The following is a 27,734-nucleotide window of genomic DNA, read 5'->3' on the forward strand; positions in this document are numbered from 1 at the left end:
TAGAAGCCTCTGGGTATTAAGCACGTTATAAATAACCTATCATATCATACCATTGCAATATGAGAACCAGCACAGGATCGAGGGGGTGGGTGCGGTGCTTCAGCGTGCTCTCTCCAGTGCCAGGTATGAGGTCTCTTCATATCAAGAACTTAGTTATCAGAAAGACACACTAGTACACACCTAGACCAGTGGTCGAAGTGTATGAAAATTAGTAGTGGAACTATGTTCCCTGCTGATCTGCCTCGCTGCCCACAAACCCCATCCGTGCGCTCCCTCCCACACACAACTCAAACCCCCAAATAAACACACCTGCTACTTATGGGAATGTGCAGTGCACTGAAGTGCAAGCTTCAACTTCTTCCTACACTTTTATTTTAAAACTAAACCATTCCAGAACGGTTTCTTTTTCAAATAAAAATATAGGGACAGTGAAACTTTACAATAAAAAGTATGGGAGCACCGCTCCCGCCCACTTCGACATCTGACCTAGACTTGCTTCCCTCCTTCATTCCTCCCATTCGTTTGCTAATATTGAGTTTAATATGTGGGTCCCAGCAGAACTGAACTGTGCTTCCTGTGATACATTTCTCCATAGCAAGACTACTGTTTAGTCCAGGGCTCTGCAACCTCTGGCTGGCCAGATGTTTTGGACTACAACTCCCATCATCCCTAGCCAGTATAGTCAACGGTGATAAATCATGGGAGGTGCACTCCCACACATCTGGAGGGCAATGGGTTGCAGATCCCTGGTTTAGACAAATCACACGTCCGTCATGCAGATAGTGGGCCTCATTACGACCCTGCCGGATGGACCATGGTGCTAACAGCACCATGGTCCATGCCGGTAACTCTCCGACTCCGCCATGGTGGAATGGGGAATTACCGCCCCATTCCGAGGTTGGCGGAGTGGTAATTCCCCCTTCCGCCCTGGCCCTTCCCCATTCCCATTTTTGCCCCATAGGGCATAATGGGAATGGGGAAGGCGCTAAGTGCGGTGCTGCAAATTGCGGCACCGTACTTAGCACCAAGGTCCCTTTGCGGCATGGTTTTTAACGCCTGCAAAAAGCAGGCATTAAAATCACCATCCCGCAAAGGGACCTTGTAATCAGGTGTTAAGGATCGGCGCCGTTTACGGCGCCGTAAAACCCTTAACGCCTGACTCGTAATGAGGCCCAGTGAGTCCTTGCTGTTTCCTGTGAAAAAGATGCTGTGAGTAGCTGTGCATTTCTCTCTATGAGCATCACTAAAAAAGATCATTTGAACTGAATAGGGGACATGAAAGATGTTAAGGTGACATTTAGACACGCATCCGGTAATTGTTGCGTTGGCATTGTTCTGCTTTTGCAAAGAAGAGATTGCAAAATGTAAAGTAGCGGGAAGGCTTTTAAAGGATGACTGTTTGTGTCAGCGTATCTGAAAATGGAGTTCTTACAGAGAGAAAACAATGACGTTCTTACTTCTTTTTTTTTTACTTCGACTCATCTCATGTCCAGGAGCAGGTGCATCCATTTATGAAGGTGGCAATTGAGGAACTAGATAGACAAATGGGGAGTCAACTGTTATTTGTGGGGTAATTCGGAAGGAATGTTGAGTCAGAAGTTGCACCCTCGCCACTGCAAATTAGGCATCCAATGCTCTTTAGCCTGTCATGGCTACTGAGAAAAATGAAGTGGTGACCATTGAAGAAGAATCCGCTGATTGGGATGAAGATTGTTTGATTTTCATTCTGGGCTTACTTAACTCATGCAAATACACACAGGCCTTGATTCATGAAATTATCTGCACAGAAAATAGGGGACATGCTCGGCAACTGCGCGCAAACCTGCCTTCACGATTCATGGAATCGAATGCGCTGTACTGTTCCTGTACTTGCGTGGAACGCCTTGCGCGAGACTCCAAGCAGAGTGTGGGCCGGGCCTACACAGCGAACAAAATAGGGGGCCCAACATGCAGAATGAGGAATTACACGTGAAAATGTGGGCGTGTTGAGGGACGGTCCACGGTCAAGTAATCGCACACCCATACCAGTGCAAATAAACACATATTCATGGATTTGAACTTTGAACGTCGGGTCGCAAAAAAGTTCATGCAAATCCTGGTACACTCCCACCACCTGATAGCAGGCCTAAACGTCAATACGAATCTATAAAGCACGCAATACACAACAAACAAAACTTATCCAGCCACGATGAATCCAGCATTTTATTGGAGCCATCGTGCTCAGACACCGCAGGAGGAGGAGTGCCAGGGCCCTCATCTCCAAACCACATACCACCCTCTTCGGAATGCCGGATTACCAGTTCTATGGCAGGTACAGGCCCCCCCATATTATCCTAGACCTGGTCAGGGAGTGGGAAGATGGGCTAACACCACCAACCATGTGTGCTCCCAGGCCCTTAGCCCCCTAGAAAAAGTTCACACTGCCTTACTTTTCCTGCCAACTAGATTCTTCCAGCGTACCACTGCCATAGTAGGCGGCATCTCCCAGGCCACACAGTCAAACTGCCTACTCCAGGTGCTTGCATGCATAACTGTACAAGCTTCTGTGCGCCGCCACATTTATATGCCAAGAACACTGGGAGCAAGGCAAATAGTCGTGCAGGATCTTTATGCAGTGGCGCACTTCCCATAAGTGCTTATTACAATAGATTGCACCCATGTTGCGCCACGTCCCCCAGAGCAACTGAGCACATATACCGCAACTGCAAACATTGGCTCTCAATCAATGTTAAGGTTGTGTGCGATGCCAAGGGCATCATAACTGAAGTGCATGCTAACTATCTAGGAAGCACACACGACAGTTATATATTCCGGATATCACCACTACACCAGAACCTGCTAGCTGGCAACAGCAGGAACGCATGGCTCATTGGTGAGTATGAACGGACATGCACATGCATGCATGTGCACACTTACCAATAGATACTGGCAACACATGATAATGACAACCATGTATATATTTACAGGGGACAGTGCTTACCCACTGAGCACATTCATGATGACGCCCATACAGAATCCAAAAACACCACCTGAGGTAAGGTGCAATACTGCCCATGTAGCAACGAAGGGCATAGTGGAGAGCACATTCGGAATGCTTAAGTCATACTTCCGCTCCCTTGCCCACTCTGGTAGTGTGTTTCTATATACACCAGTTGTGTGGAGGATCATTGTGGCAGCATGTGTCCTGCACAATGTCGCCACACAGTGTGGTGTCCCAGTGGACATGCTGGTGGGCAACCGCCCGCACCCACAGGCATGACCCTTGTGCATGGCTGGCCAAAGGGCAAGTGGAGAGGCTCGCAATCCCACATGGTGCAATCCTACTTTACCTAAAATCTTGCTCCTGTGGAGTGCACATGATCAAGCCACATCCCAGGTGCCATTCAATGATGACCCTGGGCCAATGCTCTGGGCACACCCTGAGAATGTGACCCTGAGAGTGCAAAATGATGTGCATCCATTAGACATAAACCAACATGCACAAAGTGTGGCCAAATTAAAGACACATAAGTGAGAGTATACCACCAACACCACAATACTATCTAGAAGTCAATTAACCCATGCAAGGAAAGCCCTGGACCCACAATGCATGTTACACAACAAAAAGCACATACACTGGGCAACCCATTCCCTGACCGCAACAATGCACACAATACTCAGTGACATCAAAGTAGTCATTTTCAATATCAACAACCAAAGAACAACAAAAGGGCACTGCAAAAGAAATGACTTCTTACCTGTTTCCTGTGCATGCATATGACTGCAAGTATCCTCGCAATCCCATCAGCCATCACATCATGACAAATGGATCTACAGAGAAAGTCAAATCAATATGAGCGCAGCCAACAAATCCATACACCCCAACACACAGCAATACGTCCCCCCTGAGTGACATGCAAAAAATGCAAACAACTCACATGCTGACCATCAACATATGGCCTGGCACACATGCAGACAGATCTGCACTCTGTATGCAAATCAAACACACAAAACACACATACTGACAAACACCCACCCACAATCCACACACTGCCTGAACCCCCAAGTGCCAGTGAATGTCCATGCTACACCTATCCCATTATCAAGCTGATGGCACATACTCAACCCACGCATCTGGCAACATTCATCATGACAATGATCGGACCCTCAAAAAGTACCTCACTGAGATCAATAAAAGGCTGGATCACCCTGGCAGTATTTCCCCTGCTATGCAATGACATGCCATCATCAGTGCAGCACAGGACAGTGCATTGAAAACTGGCAAAAGAGTCTATGATGCAAAGCCGAAGAATGCCTGAACCCTAATACTCAACAATTGTACTGGAGACAGGATCTTGCAGAAGGCAGCACTTCAAAGAGTCAGATGTCAGACCAGAAGGCTGGGCACCTAGGTAACTGCATTGGGAATAATGTGCATTGAATCGAAGGTAGCATTTACATGCTCAGAGTAGCTGTCAACAAGCCACTTTAATCCCAAGGATGCACCATGCATAACTAACCCTGCTCAATATAGTGTGCTGGGGTTTGTTGACAACATAGCAACCTCAAAAATGTGCATGAATGGTGTCATGTATGTGGATAATTATAAGGACTGCAAAAGAAGAATGGTGAACCCTGATCAAGAAATGCTAAATAGTGTCCTCCATGTACATGGATCAATATTAGTGAATCATTGTATGGGATGCCATGTGTCAGGTAATTTGACTTCGCTTAGCTCCGCTCGTTTCTATAGAGCTTACCCCTTGACTCTGCACACAGGGGGCTCACCTACATCTACAGGCTAACAACTAGCCCGGGTTGGGCACCACCACCTTCTGACTTCTACTTACCTGGGGACTACTAGGGGCATTCACCCGCTCTGGCTACCCATACTGACAATTCCTGGAGGTAGCCTGCATTCCCACAGGACCACCAGATGTATGGTGAGGGTCTACCTTACAACACTACCCAGGGTTCTGCCTGCTGCCAACTGCCTACTGCTGATTGAATACAGCTCCACCTGACCAAACTGATTTTTCTTCCCCCCTCTCCTCCCCGGACCCAAGCTCAAGGGAGATACAATCCTTTTCTGGCCCAGAAGAAGGCACCAAATAAGGAAGCTGAAACGTCCTAGGGTCCAGCACCACTACTGTTGACCCAATATACATCTCTGGGAATTTTATGTTCCTGACGTAGACCGAGGATTGGTCACCAATAGATCTAAAACTAGTGTACAAGCATATAGGATTGAAACCAACATTGCAAGGACATATATTCCTGACCTATATATAACTGTACACTAACCAACTAATATCTACTAGACTGTCCTGATTATGTTTCTTTACAGCCTTATCCTAGTGGGGCATCTCTTGAAATGGATGAAAATGTACTCCTAACTATTGATGCTTATGTTGACTTCTGTATTCTTTTGTTCAAGTTATAATGTTATGTGAAACATGTATTACTAACAGTTAGTTGTTTCTTTCTCCTTTTCTGTTTCTTTGACTGCAGAATAGACTTGAGACATATGCTCTATTTCTATCTTCTTATTTATTAATATATCAGGACATCATATGTTGTGTTTTGTTGTTTTAATCAGAGAAGCTTTTTGTAATAAAATTGCATCAAAAGAAGCTTTTTTTTACCATTTAAATTGAGTATACTTGTACAATGCAATATATTTATCATGCTCACCCGTTAGGGGTTTCTAGACTACATCACTAGTATGAACTATTGGTGATTCATTGAAAAAACACCACATATTTAACTGTAAATAATTACATACTAAATCTATAGTATGTTCTAACTTTGTTTGGTGGCTACCCCTCTTGTGATACAATGTGTCAGGTAATACACATCTGGAAATTTCAAGGGAACACACATCACCTCCACCAACACTTGTCACATTCCCCAAACTGCTGACCCTGCCACCCTCCTCCCAACTCAACAAGAAAGGCCCTACAGAGATCCCAACACAACTAACATTCCACAACCTGTGACACCATGATATGAGTGTGAAAACAGCATGCACAGACACATGACCATAAGAACACCATGTTACACATGCACCCACACATTTTGACCCGTGCCCACAAAGCAAGATAAACCAAAGTGAATGCACACAGTGCCAGACTCCCTGCTAAACACAAGTGACACCCTGAGTGCCTTTCACTTACCTGCACAGGGTACTCACCTGACATGCATGCACTGCATCCCACCAGGTAAACACATCCTCAAATTGTAAAGACATGCATTGCAACAACGTAAAGACAGTGGAGATACATGCCAACCATTTAGAGAATCAGAAAACAGGCATAGACCACCCAGTGCAGAAGGAACACATAGTGCAAGAGGGAGACAGGACACACATTGAGAATTGCCTAGGAGTAGAGAGTAGCACAAAAGATAGAGAGAGAGAGAGAGAGAGAGAGAGAGAGAGAGAGAGAGAGAGAGAGAGAGAGAGAGAGAGAGAGAGCGAGAGGGAGGAACAAGTGAAAACCATAGCAAGGATTACGCTGTCTGGAGTGGAGATGGGAATGTACATGCCCAACATCACTGTGGATGGGGGCACATAGAAGTTGACCTAAGGAGGATGATAGTGATATCAATAGCTCCAGACGTATCATCATGGCATGAGATACAGAAGGCACATAGAAGGACAATGTCCACATTTTGAAGGACAACACTGGTGGGTGGTGAAGGCCAGATTGGCAAATAATAAGCGCATGTGTAGGATCAATCAGTAGCCCTATCTCCCACAAACCAAGGCAACAGCCCACCATGGCATGCATTACACAACAAGACACATGTAACCCACGTCCATGCAGCTAAGGCACTGAAAGCATATGCCCCTACTCTACACCATCCAACATATACCCCTGTTGGACAATACAGTCAATGGACATGCAGCTGTACATTCACCCCCCAATGACCCACACCCCTGAGTGAGACTGCCACAGTAAGTGTGCATGGATTCAAATGCTCACTTGAACCTGGCACAGGGACACCAGATAAAGCCAAGTGTTGGGAAGTGGAGTAAGTCAGACCTGCATGCAACTACATTGTCTAGATGCAATGTACACCCACAGACAACGGCAATAAACATGAAGTAGAATGTAAAAACAGAAAAAATATAATAAACACCAGTAATGATAACCAACAGTACATAAACATGGACAAAAAGTCACCATACTGGGTAACACAGAAACAGTCAGTCCGAGGTACACATGTGCATATCTGTCCAAACCAACATGAACATCAAGTGTGAGAAACATGTCCTTTGTAGTCAATGCACACACATTTCCACAACAGAGTCACCAGAGCCCATGTCATGAAGCACTGCAGTGTAGGTTGTTCATACATGCCTATCAATTTGAATGGGACATGGTGACCAATGGCCGGGCTGGGCGGGACATGTAAGCGGAGAAGGAAGTGGATTTAGGATTGGCAACCATCAAAGAGTCGTGTGCAGATGGAGAACACATGCAGGGCATGGTATACAACATAGGGACTGGGGGAGTATAAGAGTGGCAGCAAGGAAACATCCCCACTGCCAGTGTGCCAAGTATTGCATAACATAAAACACCAGAGTGCATAAGCACCAGCAATGCAAGTGGCCAAGAAGTAAGTTGGGCTGCACAGAATGAAACACTGAGCAAGAGGAGTGTGACAATAGGGCTGCACAATCACTTCCAAACAAGCTTTGGGAGTCCATCCTGGAGGGTGGAGGGGTAGGGTGAATGCGCAAAACATTTGACTATAAAGGAATAAAAGAAAAGAAAACAAAACTCATGGGGTTCATGGACTTGATGTGTCCTCATAATTCTCCATGCCTCCCACACCTTTCACCTGCTCAATGAGGATGAATTGGCTAATGGCCTCTTCATGTAGTGTCAGCTATTCATCCTCTTGTGGCCCCCCTCCAGTTGCCAGTGCAGAGGTCAGGTTGACACTGTGCTTGTGCTTTGTGCGACAGGTGAGATCATTCCAGCACTTGATGTCCTGTTCTGCTGTGTGCATCTCCCCCCTAAAGCATTTATCTGTTCTGTGACATGTTGCCAATGCATCATACATTGTGCGACTGTACATGTGCTCCCCGCATACAGGCACATGTCACGATGGTGATCGGTCACATAGTCAATCAGGATGTTGAGCTCCTCATCAGAGAAGTTCTTCTTCCTGTGCGGAACAGTGTCCTGTGCTGTGTCCTCAGGTTAAGCCTCTCCCTGGTGGGCAGGGTGTCCTTCCTGCCATGCATGGCAGGGGGGTTGGAGCTACCCCTGTCTGGCTGGAACCACTTTGGCATCTAAGTGCCAGGGCACCTTTGGACTGGGGCATGCCATGTCCTCCTGGGGCTGGGGCAGGTGGTTCACCACCACTTCCCTGACCACCTGGGGCAGGTGTGTCACTACCACTTCCCTGACCACCTGGGACTGGGTGAGGTGTTTGAGCACCATTACCCCCACCCCAAACCCCTCTGCCTCTTTCTCTTTTGTGGCCTTTCCAACCAATGTAAAGTTAAAAAAAAAAAACAGAAACAGATTCCACCATGGAAAGGGATGAACTCAAAAACATGCCAACATTTGGGACAGGGGTCTTGTAATCAAATAAAACACTCTTCATGGCAAAGGAAAGGACACCAAAAAAACAAAAACAAAGGCCATGGCCATTAAAAAAAATTACAAAAATGGTCCATCATGGATGGAGTGTGGGGGGGGAGTCCATCCTGGAGGGTGGAGGGGTAGGATGCATGCTCAAAACATTTGACTATAAAGGAATAAAAGAAAAGAAAAAAAAACTCATGGGGTTCATGGACCTCACAGCAATGGTGCACCAGGAGGCATGTTTGTGCTGGGACCCCCATCCTGCGGTTGATCTGCAGGTGGGCCTGTTGCTGGAGGCAGACCATGCAATGCCAACACCTGGTCTTCAGAGGTGGCAGTCATGTGTGACACTGATGAATGCACCTGCACAGTTAGGCAAGTGATGTCTGTATGCATTGCATCACAGAAGGCAATAGAGTCTGCATGAGCAGACGTCCGTGAAGCACGCAGTTCCTACTAGACTTACTGCTCGAAGGCACCATCCTCATTATGGTTCATTCTCCTTTTGGCTGTTAGTTCTGCAAGGAGGGTAGTCCTCTGGGCCTCCATTCCAAGCCTCAAGGTCTCTCTGTGCGCCAGAGCATCTACAGACACCCAAGATCAGGCCGCCGGCCCTTGATGGTGGCATCCATGCACAGTCTGTGAGAGCGGCATGAGGACTGCATGACCTGCAGCTGTGCTCTACTCGGGCCGCTGGCTGGGTCATGTATTTGGACATCTTATTCATACCCTCAGATATCTTATCCAACACATATCCATGTAAGAGGGCTCATGCAGCATCTGCTGCTCCCACTCTGTCTCCCCCGCCTGCATACGTCCCTCCCAGCGGCGTGATGCAAGGGACCTAGTCCTTTGCTGTGGTGCCCCTGTTGTTGGCTGCAGGTCTGCATCCCTCCCTTCTGCATCAGGCCCAGATCCCAATACCAAATCAGGGTAGGGTGGCCTTGCTGCTGTGACCAACGCAGACAGGGTCCCACCACTTACTGGCCTTGTGAAGCCAGCCACCTCGCCACAGACTCATGGGCCCCGACTGATACACACATTGGGGCACTCACCTCTGGCCTCTTTGAGGCATGCACATCCAGTTCAGCATCAGATTCCTCTGAGTCCAAAGAGTCCGAAGAGTCAGCAGCATGACTCAGGATAGTCTGTAGCACCAGTGGGTTCTCATGGCCTACCACACCACATCCCCCACTGCTGGTCTGCCGCACAACTGACTCTTCCTCATCCTCCACCCCTGCAGCTGGTGCATCCTCACCAGCACATGGAGAGAGAAAGACATATTGATACAAGGAGAATTCTGACACGAAACGGCATTACATGAGCCCATCAGACATTGCACATGCACACACTTGGCCCAGTAAGCAACTGATGCATGTAATTTGCTGACATGTGCCCCCCCGCCCATCCTCCATCATGTCCATGCCAGCACTGGGAATATTGACATTCAACCGTGTTGTAAATACACGATGAAGGGACATTCAACTGTCAAGTCGCCACACATGCCAGGTCAAAACTAATGCACAAGTGACATTTTAATGTACAATGACAGCACATGGTAATGGCCAGACATCCATATTCACAGACAACACCACGGCCTACACATGACACACCTAATCAGGTCTAGGACAGGCAACAGGAGAAAATGAGGACCTGCATGAAGGGGTGGAAAGGGAAGAAGACCATGAGTGGCTACACCCGAAAGTTTGACTTCTGGTCAAGGTCCGTTTAGTGCAGTAAGATGGAGATTGGATTTGGCGATTTCAACAATGCCCAACGATCCACAAGAGGGTGAGCGCGGTGGCCACAGAGTGTGGGAGGGTAAGAATGAGCATGCGCCACAATAAGTAGGCTCTCTGTGGCACTGGAATTGAGACAATGTGTATGTGCTCTGGGGACACTCATGCAACTACACTCTGTGAACACAACAAAGTGCATTGACAGACAGCTCAGATGTGCATTGTGACAAGGAGACCCATGGGAGTAGGTGACAAAAGGAACATGTATCTCTGCAAGACATGGCATGAAAGTGATAGTTTGTGTGCATGCACCGGTCTTGCAGTGCAAAGTGAAACGCAACAAGAATGTAGTAATGAACACTACTTGTTGTGGTCACATGCATCCCAAGTACCGGGGCAGTACCCTGTGGGATATATGTCCTGTCACACAGACATGTGCCATGAATGGCTGCCACACAGGCCACACTCAGGGGCTGATTCATAGGATTATTTGCACCGAAAAACTGGGATTTGTGCGCCATTCTGCCCGCAAATCCCTGTTTAACAAAAGGGGATTTGCGGGCAGAATGGCACACAAATCCCCGTTTTTCAGCGCAAATAATTCCATGAATCAGCCCCATAGTATGATGGCCAATTGACATGAGTCTGTACGTTACAGGACATGCTTTTATTCAAATGCTGCCAGATGTCCCAATACACTATTGGTGTGGATGATGCATGACTGGCAATACACAGGTGGCGTAATGACGAACACTCACCTGACGTGTGCTCATAATTCTCCATGCCTCCCACGCCTTTCACCTGCTCAATGAGGATGCATTGGCTAATGGCATCTTCATGCAGTGTCAGCTATTCATCCTCTTGTGGCCCCCTCCAGTTGCCAGGGCAGAAGTCAGTTTGACACTGAGCTTGTTCTTGGTGCAACAGGTGAAATCATTCCAGCACTTGATGTCCTGTTCTGCTGTGTGCATCTCCCCCCTAAAGCATTTATCTGTTTCATGACATGTTGCCAATCCATCATACATTGTGCAACTGTACATGTGCACCCCGCATACAGGCACATGTCACGATCGGTCACTTAGTCAATCAGGACCTGGAGCTCCACACCAGAGAAGTTCTTCTTCCTGTGCAGAAAAGTGTCCTGTGCTGTGTCCTCGGGTTAAGCCTCTCCCTGGTGTGCAGGGTGCCCCTTCCTGCCATGCGTGGCAGGGGGGTTGGAGCTACCCCTGTCTGGCTGGAACCACTTTGGCATCCAAGTGCCGGGGCACCTTTGGACTGGGGCCTGCCATGTCCTCCTGGGGCTGGGGCAGGTGTGTCACCACCCCTTCCCTGACCACCTGGGGCAGGTGTGTCACCACCACTTCCCTGACCCCCTGGGACTGGGGCAGGTGTTTCAGCACCATTACCCCCACCCCAAACCCCTCTGCCTCTTTCCCTTTTGTGGCCTTTCCAACCATGTCACATGTGCAACGGATGAATGGGAGGCACACCAAGTTATTGTCCTGGGCAATAAGAGTGAAGGGGCAGTCTACGTGATGTGCGACATAGTTGTGTGGTCCAGCAAGGCATAAATCTACACCAAAAGTGAAAGGAACAGTACGCGTAAAGCACAGGCACCCTGAACAAAATTTGAAAAATGCGTATGCAATACCAGGATAGCTTCCAAAACCACAAAAAAGCAATACACGATATGCAGTGGCACCCACAGCCACTAAAATTACATACCTAATACCTGGAAAGCTTCTGTAATGTCAAAAGAGTGGTGTGCGATACACATGGGCACCCAGAGATGCAATGAATGCATACGCGACACACCGTAGGCCTCACAAAAAAAAGTACATGCGCGTATGCGCAAAGGCAAAGCCCCCCTCCAATAGAAAATAGGTATGCAATACCTGAAGGGAATGATTCTGTATCAAATATAACACCATACAAATGTGGTTTGTAATATCGACCTACTTGCGTACGACTTGTGATGCATGTCGTGTGACTTATATGGATTTGTCAATGACATGAATGCGTAGGTGTTCCGCATAGGAGTGCAGAGTCTACGCTTGCGGGGCGTAACTTATGCTTATTTTATCACAAGACAAGGGCCTTTACTCTGCTGCCAGCAACTGCAGTTGTGTGGCACACATCACGGTACCACCTGCCAATACTGCTGCTTGTCTTGGACTCTTTTGGCCCTGCTTTGCCCCATTTACCCCTATTGTGGGGATGCCTTCTCGGGTGTGAGTGCCTGCCTGCAACCTGCACTGTCTTCTTGTGCCAGCTACCCCACCTTTGCCTCGATTCCTGTATTGGCCCTGCAACCACCTCCACCATACGTCCAGGGACTTGCACCTCTGCCAACACCACATTTGCTCCACAAAACTCATCCAGGAACCAGGAAGCCCATTCTGCCTCGAGGGTACCATGTCTGTCCCATCTCAATCATCTGGTGAGGGAAGCAACTCTACGCCGAAGCAGAGGGTACCCAACTTCACAGACATCCAAGTTGGGATCGGGTTCTGGGCGCCTATGATGCCCTCTTCAACCCAGTGATGCAGCTGGGCTCCGACCAAGGCTGAGGATCTGGGATGACATCACGACTGCCATCAATGCAAAGAGGGAGGAGGTCTGCACCAGGGTATGGGTGAAGAAAATTTGGGACAATCTCAAAACCTGCATCCATATCAAGGTGTTGGCAGCCCTAGAGACGGAACCCAAAGTGGAGGTCCACCATGCAGGCTCTCTCTGCTTCCACCGGACACAGCTGCAGGTAGTTGAGAGCTTCTATCAGGACCTTTATTCCCAGTACTTGGCCTGGAAGCGACGTCTGGAAGCCGCTGGTGAGTACCCATGTGGGATTATGCTCTACGGTGTATGTGTGGCATGCATGTTTGCAGGTGCCACATCCTGTTTGTGTCTTGTGTGTGTTGTGAGTTGCAGTTGATTGCCGTCTCATGTAGCATTTGCGTGTCCATTGGTGTATGCCACAGTCATGGCTTATTGTTGGTCACATGCAGGGTGCGTGCGTGGTGTAGGTGCTTGTAAATGACAATGTGGACTGCCTGGGTTGTGGGCATGTAAGTGCCATGCATGCTGTCCAAGTCTATGTGGGGTAGCACTGCCAATGCATGCATGCAGGCACATGTGATGGATGTGCAGGTCCTCAGATTCCTGTGTGTGTGCATTGTGTGTGACTCAGTTCATGGATGTGACATGATGATGTAAGTTATTTCAATCCGGCACACACCCAAGTCTAGCCTAGCATGCAATGCGCAATTGAAACCCTTATTTATTTTTATCTATAAGTTCAATATTCTGAACTATACACCCTTCTCCTGAGACTCTCCCCCCCGGTCACACTGAACGAGGAATCAGGCTGGTTTGCAAAGGTAAATATTTATTTATGTATTTAGAATTTTAATCACAATATATTTTAATAGGTCACAACAATCACCAATGGGGTGACAGAACACTGAGTAATCTCTTTAATACACTATGAATCAAGTAATGAGCACAAAAACAAATGCAGCACAGAACAGAATACTTTTGTGTAGGTTTGGATAGATGGCACTATGGTTAGAGGTTCCCCCTGCAACACCCATCAACCCCTCAACAGGCAATTAAAGAGATTGGAGGAGAGAGCAGGTATTCATGAATAACACAAATCAAACAGAATATCAGTCCCACCTTCCCCCTTCAAACACAATAGAAAAACGGAATTGACTTTTCAGCTGTCATAATGGCTTTGAATTTGTCTTTGGAATCGACTGAGTAAAAACACCAAATTTAGTCAAAAATGCTTAAATGATTATAAATTCCTATTGGAGCCGCTTTTAACAGTTGTACACAATCACAAACAATGATTTAGTCACAAGAAAACAATTGAAATCTCAAAGTCCCAGTCGGAAATAAATTACAGATATTTCACATGTGTAAAATTTCTCATAATGTAAATTCGCGGCAAACTTTTCCTTGCGTGATATTTGCGATAACGGGAGAATCGCACTGTTCTGCAATGCGGTTTTGGGTTCTATAAATAGCTAATGATGTTAAGTACAAGTAGGATTCGAAAGAACAGCACATCAGGCACGGGATTGGATCAGCTAGGCTGGTCACTGGATTCGCACAGGATCTGTCCTTCTTGTTTGTGGGTAGTTCAATCAGCTGGGTAGCGAGTTCCTCAGGCAAGCCTTGTGGTGGCAAGCCAGAGAGTTTCAGGATACTAGTTCAAAAGGCCTTCTCACCCCACAGCGCGTCCCTGGATGGTGAGAATAAATTTGAAGATTTAGGCCTTGCAGAAAGTCAATAGTTCTCTACTGCTTGGCATCTGGATCTGGATGATGTTAAAGGCTGGATGTAGAATGCTGGATCAGAGTGTTTCGCTGGAATCAGGAAAGTGAGTGGATCTGCAGTCTCTATTTGTTGTCAGCTGTCTCTATTTATGCTTTAAAATGACATCACAAAGTGGGTGTATGGGCCGGCTTAGCTAAGTTTACCCCTGTGAGCTGGGATTGGATCAAAAATTCATCTCCTTGCCTTTGAGTGATTGGATCAAGGCCGGATGATGTCACATTTTATGGTTTGCTTTATAGTTCTCAGAGACATCCCTTTAGCTACTGGTCTCAAAATTGGATTTTCTACTAAATACACATTTCTACATTGGTCACTTTTACACAAATCACACACAAAGATGCCATATTTTATGTAGTAGCTGTTCATCAAAATCTCGCAGCTGTAGGATCTTGTTTCAACTTTTTACAGAATGTTGTCCTTTTTGCTATGAACACGATTTCCAAACTTTATGCACATTTCCACAAATGTGTTTGTTTAACATAAGGGCGTGTGTGTAAATTTTCACAATTCTAGGATTCATACATTTCACATAAAACCACATATATTGCCATTCCTATCAGAACATGTTACACGGTTCTGCCGTTTGTTTATGTTTAACAGCAAATTGCACGCCACTTTTTCTCTCCCTTTAGCCCAGGAGCATCCCCCTCCTGGTTTGTTCCTTCCAGGAGCCATTGAGACCATCTCACACCTCCGTTTCCTGGGCTGAAGGGCCTGCTATTGTTCATTCTCTTTCTGTAGACAAGAGTCTGGGCTAAGACACAATTAGGCCTTCCCTGTGAGTTTCTGCTGAGAGGAAGGCCTTCCTCTTGCAAGAAACCTGTTTGTCCACTTCCAAAGGGTTACAGATTTCTCAGCTAAGCTAATTTATTCCCAATTAAAATCCAGGAAAAAACACATTTGTTACATCAAACATAAGTACATTACTTTCTTAGCTTTATCTCTGTGGGATAAAAAGCAACTGAGATCTGTTTTCTTTTTAGCCACAATCCTTTTTATGTTTGCTGATCTGGCAGACTTTTTAGTTTAGATCACTTTAAAGTTTCATCAGTAACTCATCTGACAGCTGTTATTCAGGTAGCTCAGGGTACTGCACCCAGATTCTGACCGGGGCTGCCAGTTTACAGACAATCCAGTTTGTCTGATGAAATGTTTTGCTCTTCACCTTAGGACTTTGTATGTTCACAATGCTTCATTAGATTACATACATTTTAGCGCCAAGCAAGGTTTTGTATGTTGAGGAGTGTTGTGTTATAGGCATTTTGGAGTTTTTAGCAACAAAGCAGATGTCATTTGTAGGCACATTTTGGAGTTTTATTAACAAAGTGCGCCTTCTCTCTCTGCAATCTGTTTGCTGGTCATGGAGCCCACTGGCATATTTTCTGCAGGGTGTGCACTATTTCACCACACATGCACCCTAGGTGGTTAGTTGTGATTCCCTATCTTTGTGTGCTGAAGCACATGGTTTTTGTAGGTTTTTGTCAGTTTTTGGCACGCACAAGAGTTTTGCCACCATTGTTACAGTTTCTTGCGCCATAAGTATTAGAGTGATAACGCATAGCACAGCAAAGTGGGTCAATACATCCCGCAGAGCCCCCTTCCCGACTTGATTTCGACCTTCTGTCAAGGGCAAGTCGGGAGATTAGGATGTTCTTTTCTGTTTGTGTGGAGAAATTCAGTCGCTTCTCCCATCAGTGCTGGAGCGACATGCTCTCCTCGCTTGTTCTGGTTGGGAGTATTGCTGGTTCTGGTTGGGAGTGTGGAGCCGCACTCCGGGCTCCTTGGGTCTTTTCTCCCCGTCCCTGAGTGTCCTCCTTGGTGATTCTTGGGATGATTCTTAATTCAATGCTAGAAGATAGAACATAGCATGGTTATCGAAATGTTCCCACTACTGTGTCCACACATCATCTGGGGATGTCAGCAGTGGGAAAGACACTTGCATTGGTTACAATTAGCAATATTCCCCATCTATGTTCACTAATGGTCTTAACACTCTTCTCGCACATACATACACGGTGAACATTTAGTAATTCTTTTATGTCTCTGGATTTTCCCTCTCTGGTTTTCTGGTTTAGCTCCTCTATTTGCCGCAGAATATGCCTGGGATGGCAACTCTTCAGCTGGTTTATGTGGACCCACTTGTATTCCCCTTCTGCCAAAATACCCTTGGGGAGGCAGATTTTGTAGGTGACTGGCGAGATTCTGTCGACAATTTCTAAAGGCCCCTGCCAAGTTGGAAGGAATTTGCGCTCTTTGGCTTGGTTCCTTTGGGAATTGTACAAGTAAACTGGTCTCCTACTTGATAATCTTTTTTTGTTGTCTTAAGATCATCATGGGTCTTCATACTGTCTGCAGATCTTTCTAGATTCCGCTGAGCATAAGCAAAATCATGTTGAAGGTGTTTTCTCAAATTCTCAACATACTCATGAGTTGTGGAGGCATTTATCAAGGTCTGCTCTTGGGTTCTGTAGAGCATATGCTGGGGTAGCACCATCCTTCGTCCAGTCATCAGCTGAAATGGAGATATTTTTGTTGCAGAAGAAGGGGTAGATCTGATGGCCATCAGGACAAGGGGTAATCAAATGTCCCAACTTGGCCCAGAATCTGCCACAAACCTTTTTAATATGCTCACAATAGTTTCATTGTACCTCTCAACTCCACCACTATAGGAATGCCGGTAGGCAATGTGTAGTTTCCTATTGACCCCAAGTATCTCGAACATCTTTGTCATCACTTCGCTAGTGATGTGACTACCTCGGTCTGACTCAATCCTTTGGGGTAGTCCACAACGTGAGAAGATGTGATTGATCATCAGGGCAGCTGCTGTTTCTGCCTTGCAATTTGGGACCGGGAGACATTCCACCCATTTAGTGTAAAAAGCATGTTACGGTCAACATGTACTGTTCCCCCTAGAGGAGCGAATCACAGGCCTGATAAAATTGACTTGCAAATCTGACCAAGGCAGTGTCATCCCCCTCTTTTGGAGGGGAGCACGGTGTGTTAGTGATGTTGGCTGAAATTGTGCACACACAAGACGCCCCTTCAAGTATTGGTCGAGGTCCTGCCCCATGTGTGGCCAGTATGCAATCTCGCAAGATTTCGTCTGTCGTATGAAACCCCCGATGACCGGCTGTGGCAGCGTCATGGACATGACTTAGCATCAGGCTTCGGAATGATGTAGGGACCACCCACTGGTCATGGCCAGATATGGATCTCCTCACCAACAAACCGTCTTGGATTCAGAACATTTTTGGACATTTCATCAACACTCTGATTACCCAATGTAATCGGTATCCATCAGGGGAAAGTTCTCAGGGTCCTCAATGTGTTGATAAAACGTACCAATTATTAGATCCCCCTTTTGAGCCATAATCAAATCAGTATCTGGGGTCTCCTTACTCCATTGTGAAGTTGAGAGCTCATTGTAAGCATTTTTCTGGGACCTAGTGATAGCAGTGGCCTGGATTTCCCCCAACAGGGACTCAATCTCAAGTAGATCCCCTTGGATGGCTGCGGTTTTGGCCAGCTGATCAGCTAGGTCATTTCCAGTTTTGGCTGGTCCATCTACTTTAGAATGACCCTTAATCTTTTTCCAACAGATGGTCATCCCATTCGAGGTGACCAGATCTTCAATATTTTGTATTAATTTTCCATGTTTTAATGGTTTATTATTAGCACATAGCATGCCTCTGGTTTTCCAGTTAACAGGTGCTCCATGAACCTGTTCCGTACATAATCTGAATCAGTGATTATGACCAGTTTGTGGAGTTGGTGTTGGACAGCAGTGAGAATGGCTTGATGCACTGCTATCAGCTCTGCCACTTGTCTACTTCGGGGACCGATTTTGTACCCAGCGGAGGGTTCTGGGGCATCATTCACCCATGCATTCCCTACGCCGGCCACAAGTTCCTTTTCCCTGTTGTTGTCAACATGGTAGGAGCACCCATCCATATAGACAGTGGGCAGTCCCTCACACTGGTCGTCTTCATAGACTTTGTGTGGGGAATTAAGGTATGCCTCCATGTTGTCCTTGATTTTAAGACCTTCGTCCTCGGGACAGTTTTCTCTGGCACAATCATGCAAGTCAGCCAGACCTTGCGCAAGGGGACTCTTCTTGTTTTCGCTATATCTGACCTCCACAGGAAAGCCTTGCATTGACAGAATCTAGGAAGTAATTCGGGAATTACTCACATTTCCTTCCCGGATTCTGTCGCTTTGAAGATATTGCAAAGGTTGGTGTGGAGTCTCCACTATGATGTGTTCCCCCTGGATAAACGGGTGGTAATTCTTCAATGCCCACACCGTTGCCAGGAGTGCCTTCTCACAATCATTGAATCTTTCCTCCACAGAGGATAAAGTCTTACTCACATAGGAGATTACTTTATTGACCTTGTCATGCTTTTGATATAATACTGCAGTCAAGCATTTATTTGAGAACTCTGTCTCCAAGAAGAACTCCTTGTTTTTGACAGGGTAAGCTCAGCAAGGTGCTTGTGAGAGGCTTCTTTTGAGTTGTCTTACTGCCTCGGCTTGTTCTGGCCCGAACTCCCACTTGACCCTTCAACAGATGTTTCAGGGGTCTTGTGATCTCTGCGTAATCCTCAATGAACTTTCTGCTGTAATTCGTCAGTCCAAGGAGGCTCCTTAGTTCCCGCACAGTTGTGGGATCTTTTATTTTCTGGAGTGCTTCTACTTTCTTTTCCTGGGGACAGAGACCTCAGGAGTTATTTCATGCCCCAAGAAATTGACACGGATCCTACACCACTGTGCCTTTTGGAAAGAGAGTTTTGCTCTGGCAGCCTTCAACTGTGTCAGAACATAACAGATCTCTGCTATGTGTTCCTCCACAGTTGAGCTTTTGATTAGAACATCATCTACATAGGCCAGGTTACCCCTTTCACCCAAGTTGGGCATGGCCTTATGCAGAAAGATGTTAAATTCATTGCCGGAGTTGATGTATCAGAGGGGAGTCTGGGTCCACGTGCACTGCTGCCCCCCAAAGTTAAAGGACAGCTTGTATTGGTCCTCCCTACTGACAGGTACAGTCCAGTACCCATTGGTCAGGTCAATGGCAGTGTATACCTTTGACCCCTGGATCTGTGCGAGCCCTTGGTTAATGTAGGGAAGATGCCATTGGGAAGTATGGACCCGTTTATTGAGCGCCCTTAGGTCAGCACAGAGTCTCCACTGGCCGTTTGGTTTCAAAATCCCCAGCACCGGATTATTGAAGGTGCTGTGGACTGGACGAATTATCCCACGGTACTGAAGGTTCTTAATTATTTCAGTAAGGGACTCCATTGATGCGAGAGGCAAGCGATATTGCTTCACAAACACTGGAGTCATGCCAGGGTCTGTGGAAATTGTTGTTGTCTGGATGTCAGTGCAACCACAGTCATGAGTCCACCGCAAAGAGATCTTGAAAATCTAAGAACACTTGTTTCAATTTTTGTTTTTGCTCCAGAGTCTCACAGGCATCAGCAAGGTCGACTCTCTCTTCAACCATCTGCCTGAAGCCCGGAAAGCCTTGTGGTTTGGCTATCTCAGCAGCCTCCTCCAGCTGGGTGGAGGAGGCCGCTGCGTCCCTGGTCACAGTACTGACTTGGACTGATGGATTCAGGTGGGGAAGGCAGTCCTGGTGGACTTGAAAGATCACCTCATCACTCCTGAAGTCACAGGTCACATCTTCCTTACCATAAGGGCAGGAAGAGTACACCAGGAAATTCCCCCCATGCCGGGTGAAGAACCTGTCTGGTGTTGTGTCATTGTCACTATCACTGTCAAAACAGTCATTGGGGATTGGTCCTCCCAGTTCGGTACCTAAATCTCTGGAAAAATGTCAGTCATCAACCGCCATTCCAACAGAGGTGCCTGCACCCAGAGTGATACTCTTTAGGTCGCTGTTATCCACCTCTATTGGAATGGTGTTGTGTTCTTTATTGACTATTGGCGTTGGGTTTAACCCCAACCCTTGCTGTTCAAAATGGGCATTGAGGTGAACATATGCGTCAAGATTTTTCAGTTTTTGTCCTCTTTTAATTTTTACTTTAAGTGATAAAAGTGAGAATTGTCAGGTCCTTTCTGGGATGGTGACTTCCTTTCCAATCTGAATTTCAACTGCATATAATAGCAGTTGAGCTGACTGAAATGCTTTCTCTGGATCTTCAAAATCCATGGGATTACCCGCTAATCGGGACCAGGCTTTGAAGTTTATTAGGTTTAAACTAATGGAAAAGCGATTGTGAATGTCACTGCTGAAATAAAATGCAGCAGGAACATCTCGCACGACCCAGAAATTATGGACTATGCTCTTGTTGCCTATGGAAATTTTGAGCATACACCTGCTAGGCAGGAGATGTTTGGAATTGGGTCCCATTTCCCATTTGTCTAACAGTTTAAATGTGGGAATGGCTGGATCTTTTGGGAGTTTTCGGAACATGGCTTCGCTGATGAATCTCTTACCGTTGTTCACACACACTCGGGCGAGAACAGAGTCCTTCCCCTCATTTAACTGAATAGGGATGAACAACTGCTCTCCAATTTTCTGAATGTCAGCCAAACGTTGAGCTGGTTTCTCATCATCTTGGACTATAGGAGTGGGATTTTCTGATTGTGAATTTGTGTAGAATTTCAGAGTATTCCCTTCCAGTGTGGAATGCCACTTGAGACTGGAAGGAAGGTTGATTTTCAGAAATAAATAGGACTTCCCATCACCAGTTTGTTGTCCTCCTGCAATTACTGTCACATCAGGGATTTGGTTATTTTGGAAATGGAATTCAATTTGATCAGGTTTTTGTTCAACCATGTGGCATGTGCCATTTAAACTAACATGGTTGACACTATGTTTTAATTTTATTGGTCAGTTAGCCTGGGTCCAGAGAACCTTGTTTACACAATCTATGAGGGGAGACAATCTACGCAGGATGTAATTCCCTACTAAACATGGTGTGCCTTCTGGAGTCACAACTATGACCGGGTGCTTCACCTTGTGTCGCCCAATTTTAATGTCTAAATCCGCAGTCCCCTCGACAGGAATTTCCTTCCAATCGAAGTTCTGAAGTTGTCCAGGAAGAGGGGTGAGAGGGATTTGGTATTTCTCCCCCTTCCCGAATTCAGCTGATCAAAGGCCCTTTTTAACAGTTGTTCAATGACCCAGTCTAGTGATCTTTTCTCATGAAAGTCCCTCACCAGCTGGTTCATAATGTATTTAGGGAGGGTGTGAAAGAAGGTATTGATAAATACCCTACTGTCTGTGAGCACCCTCCTGGTGGTCTGCGCAAAGGCATGTTTCAGCTCTTGGACAAATTCTTGTGGGGCCTGGTCTTCCTCACATTGCAGATTGTAGGCCACCTTACCAGCCTCTTGAGGGTTTGTGTGTACTGTGAAATGCTTTAAGATGGCCGCCCTATAGGTGGACCATCTTGAATGGTTCTGATCCTCCAGCCCAGCAAAGAATCTGGAGTATTCAGGTGAAAATGTCCACTTGACATACTGAATACAGCTTTGGCTGTCTTTCAGGTGGAAAGTCTCCATCACTTTTTCAAACAATTCAAGGTGCTCCCAAACTGAATATTTGACATTTTTGTGGTAGGACGTTATGATGCTCCTAATAGCCTTGATTTGCTTCAGGGGATATTTCAGTAGGGCTCTCTTAATCTTGTTGGCCTTTTCAGTTCTGGTCACCCTGGTCCACTCATGCTCTGACTCAGAGGCACTGCTCCCAGAGGTGGCTGTCTGACCCTCTAGGCTCTGCCTGATTCTGCGGGCTTGGGAATGGCTGGCAGAATGCGGGGGCCTAGTCTTGTGCAACCTGTGGCACTCAGAAGAGTCTTCTGAATCTCCCTTGCTCCCAGGATTGGCTGAGTACCCCCACCCCCACTGTCCTAGCATCGAAGACCTTTTTAAAATGCTCTTTGTGGGCCTAGTCTCATGGAATTCCCCACCAAATTTGAGTGACTGATCTCTTGGAAGTGGAGATATTTTTGAGGATCCAGTTCTCTGATTCTCCCCTCACTGGAGCCTCCCTGATCAGAGAGACTGGCCCTAATATTTGGTTACCTGTACATAGATGCCTGCCCATCCATTTCTGGGAGGCGCTGATCTGTCACTCCCATATTTCCCATTGTGTTGAAGTCTACCATCCCCGTGGCCCTTGGTTCATATGAGCCAGTGGACAATCACCAATGGGGTGACCGAACAGTGGGTAATATATTTAATACACTAGGAATCAAGTAATGAGCACAAAATCAAATGCAGCACAGAACAGAACACCTTTGTGTTGGTTTGGACTGATGGCACTATGGTTAGAGGTTCCCCCTGCAATACCCCTCAACCCCCCAATAGGCAATTAAAGATATGGGAGGAGAGATCAGGTATTCAAGAATAGCACAAATAAAACAGAATATCAGTCCCACCTTCCCCTTCCAACACAAGAGAAAAACAGAATTGACTTTCAGCGTCAGATTGGCTTTGAATATGTCTTTGGAATCGACTGAGCAAAAACACCAAATTTAGTCAAAAATGCTTAAATGATTATAAATTCCTATGGGAGCCGCTTTGAACAGTTGCACACAATCACAAACAATGATTTAGTCACAAGAAAAGAATTGAAATCTCAAAGTCCCAGTCGTAAATAAATTGCACCTATTTCACATGTGTAAAATTTCTCAGAATTTAAATTTGCAGCAAACTTTTCCTTGCTTGATATTCGCGATAATGGGAGAATCGCACTGTTCTGCAATGCGGTTTGGGGTTCTGTGGATAGCTAAGGGGGTAATAGAGGTTTTAGTGAAGGTCATTTTTATAAAATAGGCCTGAAAAAGGGGAAACAGAAATTCGGGTTTAGAAATGACAGGTAGGTTTTCTTATGCTATATTAAGGACAACAAAAAGGAGAATGCCACACAGGAAGGTCATTCACGGCCGATCATAACAATTCATGTGTGATACTCTAGTTTCCGTTTGGTTTGGGAATTACTTTTCTTAATCAATCAATAAGAAGTTAGGTTTTAGGAACACAGATGAGAGAAGAGTCAGCGCAAAGATAGTTCTAGCAATATGATGGTTCTGACTTAAAGATGGGATGGGATGAGATTGGGATAAGACAATGTAAAATATACTATGGGTCACAATTCTTCCTATTAATACTCACAGGATAAGGTATTAAATTGGACCGTCAGTTCTGGTCATGGATTGGATCTGGTCTAGGAAGAACAGCACATCAGGCACGGGATCGGATCAGATAGGCCGGTCACTGGATTCACACAGGATCTCTCCTTCTTGTTTGTGAGTAGGTCAATCAGCTGGATTGCGAGTTCCTCAGGCAAGCCTTGTGGTGGCAAGCCGGAGAGTTTCAGGATACTAGTTCAAAAGGCCTTCTTACCCCACAGCGCGTCCCTGGGTGGTGAGAATAAATCTGAAGGCCTTGCAGAAGGTCATTAGTTCTCTACTGCTTGGAAGAGTCTTGGCATCTGGATCTGGAAGGATGTTAAAGGCTGGATGTAGAATGCTGGATCAGAGTGCTTTGCCGGAATCAGGAAAGTGAGTGGGTCTGTCAGTCCCTATGTGTTGTCAGCTGTCTCTTTTTATGCTTTAAAATGACATCACAAAGTGGGTGTATGGTCCGGCTTAGCTAAACTTGCCCCTGTGAGCTGGGATTGGATCAAAAATTCATCTACGCCTTGCCTTTGAGTGATTGGATCAAGGCCGGATGATGTCACATTTTATGGTGTGCTTTACAGTTCTCAGAGACCTCCCTTTGGCTACTGGTCTCAAAATCGGATTTTCTACTAAATACACATTTCTACATTGGTCACTTTTACACAAATCACACACAAAGATGCCATATTTTACGTAGTAGCTGTTCATCAAAATCTCGCAGCTGTAGCAACTTGTTTCAACTTTCTACAGAATTTTGTCTTTTTTGCTATGAACACGATTTCCAAACATTATGCAAATTTCCACAAATGTGTGTGTTTAACATAGGGATGTGTGTACATTTTCACAATTCTAGGATTAATACCTTTCACATAAAACCACATATATTGCCATTCCTGTCCACAACATGTTACACGGTTCTGCCACCTCTTAAAACGTGCAGCAAAAATAATAGACTAACAAATATGTCCTTGGTATATTTTTCACCATTTTGAATCACAAGTTAAGAGTCTTTTAAAAATTGTTCTTTGTTCATGTTTAACAGAAAATGGCACGCCCCTTTTTCTCTCCGTTCAGTCCAGCAGCATCCTCCTCCTGGTTTGTTCCTTCCAAGAGCCATTTAAGACCCTCTCACACCTATGTTTCCTGGGCTGAAGGGCCTGCTATTGTTCATTCTCTTTCTGTAGACAAGAGTGTGGGCTAACCCACAATTAGCACATCCCCGTGAGTTTCTGCTGAGAGGAAGGCTCTCCTCTTGGGAGAAACCTCTTTTTCCACTTCCAAAGGGTTGCAGATTTCTCAGCCAAGCTAATTTATTCTCAATTAAAATCCAGGAAAAACCACATTTGTTGCATCAAACATAAATGCATTACTTTCTTAGCTTTAACTCTGTGGGATAAAACGCAACTGAGATCTGTATTCTTTTTAACTACAATCCTTTTTATGTCTGCTGTACCGGCAGAATTTTTAGTTTAGATCACTTTAAAGTTTCATCAGTAACTCATCTGACAGCTGTCATTCAGGTAGCTCAGGGTACTGCACCCAGATTCTGACCCAGGCTGTCAATTTACAGACAATCCAGTTTGTCTGATGAAATGTTTTACTCTTCAACTTAGGACTTTGTATGTTCACAATGCTTCATTAGATTACATACATTTCAGTGCCAAGCAAGGTTTTGGATGTTGAGAAGTGTTGTGTTATAGGCATTTTGGAGTTTTTAGCAACAAAGCAAATGTCATTTGTAGGCACATTTTGGAGTTTTATTAACAAAGCGCTGCTTCTCTCTCTGCACTCTGTTTGCTGTTGATGGAGCCCACCACACATGCACCCTGGGTGGTTGGTTGTGCATCCCTCTCTTCGTGTGCTGAAGCACACCGTTTTTGTAGGTTTTTGTCAGTTTTTGGCACGCACAAGTGTTTTGCTGCCATTGTGGCAGTTTCTTGCACCATAAGTATTAGAGTAATACTGCATAGCACAACAAAGTGTGTCAATACATCCCACAATGACTGACTTGCCATGTTTATTTTGCGTATGCTAGACATACATTGGCAACCATAACTGATGTCAATGTTTGTACAGTTGCTGCGGCTCATGGTGAGGACATAGGCGTTGTTGTGGTGTATCATGGCAGGGACAAGATTGCCAGGCATAAGCACACTCCCCAGACAGACCAACTTGAGTCCACCTCATCTGAGAGTGAGTTGGCCTGGCATGCGCATGGTCCATCAGGCACAGCAGCTGGGGGTACATTCCAGGAGGTTGGTGTGGAGGGTGACTCCTCAGTGGCTGTGGGCCAAGATGCAGGGATGGAAGGTGCATCCAGGGAGGAAGGGTCTCTGGAGTCATCCAGGCAGATGGAGGTGGTGGTGGAAGAGGAGGAAGATGAAGGCCAGTGCACTGGGTTGGGTGGGAACATCCAAGAGGGTTTTCAGGCTGCACCCTTGGAACAGGGACAGGAGGATGTGCAGTGCACCGTGGAGGGCACTGACCAACCTCCTCTCCCTGACCATCTGATGCTGCAGGGATCAACCTTGTGGATATCTCCACCCAGGCCGTGCCACCGTTTGGGGTCATGGTGGTCAACCCAGAGCTTTCGCATGCCCTGCAGGCTGGGATTGCGAGGCAGGTGAGCGTGATCTGTGTTGATGTGAGGGTAATTTGTGAGGTACTCTCAGATCATCACGGATCAATGGCCAAATCCCTGTCCCAATTGGCACGTGCACTGCTCTCGGGTGATCATTGTGCGCTGGCACATTCAGCTGCCCACTCCTCCACTGCCTCCTCTGTGCCCCAGTCATCCTCCGGGGGCCTCCCTTGCAAATCCCTATCATGGCCCCCTCTACTCCTGTCGTGCCCACTGAACCCAGTCTGGTGGTCAGAACGTCCCTGCCTGAGGTGGCTGTCCCAAGGAGTACATTGGAGGTGGTTGCTGTGCCTGAACAGGCTCCTACACAGGACCAGCCATCGGTGGGGAAACTGACACACCAGGACAGTGCTGGCACTGTACCCTCCCATCAACGAACATCAACAAACATCAAGATTGCAGGGGTGCATGTGCAGGGCACGCTGGAACAAGCAGCATCACTATGGCAGTTGTCAGTGGCACTCGTTCCAGGCTAGGCAAGCCTCACAGAGGTTAACGGTGACCATGCAGGACGACCACCACCGCTCAAGGGACATGGTGTGTGTCCACATGGAACTTATGATGCAGCTGATGACAGAGAGGGATCGGGCTTGGGAAGGCACAAGTTGCCAAGGCCAGGCAGATGCGGTGGAGAGGAGCGCACAGAGGTGGATCCAGATCCTGGAAGAGGCTTGCAGGGATGCAGGGGTGCTGGAGAGCAGGATGCAAGACAACCTGCAAGTCATCCAGGACCAGGCAATGGCCTGTCTCCAAGAGGAAGAGTAGGAATATGAGTCTGCCCTGGATAACTTAAAGGACGAACAATGAGCCTGCTTCCCATGTAAATAGTTCATGTGTGTCTCTGGATTTTCTGTTTTCCACTTGGACATTTTGCCCTTCCAACATCCATGTTTAATTTTGTGTGCATGTTATTAATACAGTTTGTTGTTGTTGCACACACAGTTTTTGTTGATGGGCAGCATGCGGTTTGCATTAATTTTGCTATGCCTTTGGTATGTGACTGTCAGGTGGGTTGTGGGCATGACTGTGGAGATGTGGCATGCACCCATCAGTCATGCATGGTGTTGCCTCCTGATGCATGGATGACCACCAACACACAACACGCTCCATACTGTGTGTGCTTTCTTGTCATGCTACTCATCAGCCACGGTGGTGCTTAATATTGCATAGCATTGTTTTGCAGTGGTACTTGTGCATGGTGTTTCCACTGTGGAACTGCTGCTGTATTCAGTGGTCCAATTGCTGTGCCACTGGTTGTGATGTGCCACAGACC

This window comes from Ambystoma mexicanum, chromosome 4q, assembly GCF_040938575.1.
Source record: "Ambystoma mexicanum isolate Mex_15411 chromosome 4q, UKY_AmexF1_1, whole genome shotgun sequence".
NCBI classification, from domain to species: domain Eukaryota; kingdom Metazoa; phylum Chordata; class Amphibia; order Caudata; family Ambystomatidae; genus Ambystoma; species Ambystoma mexicanum.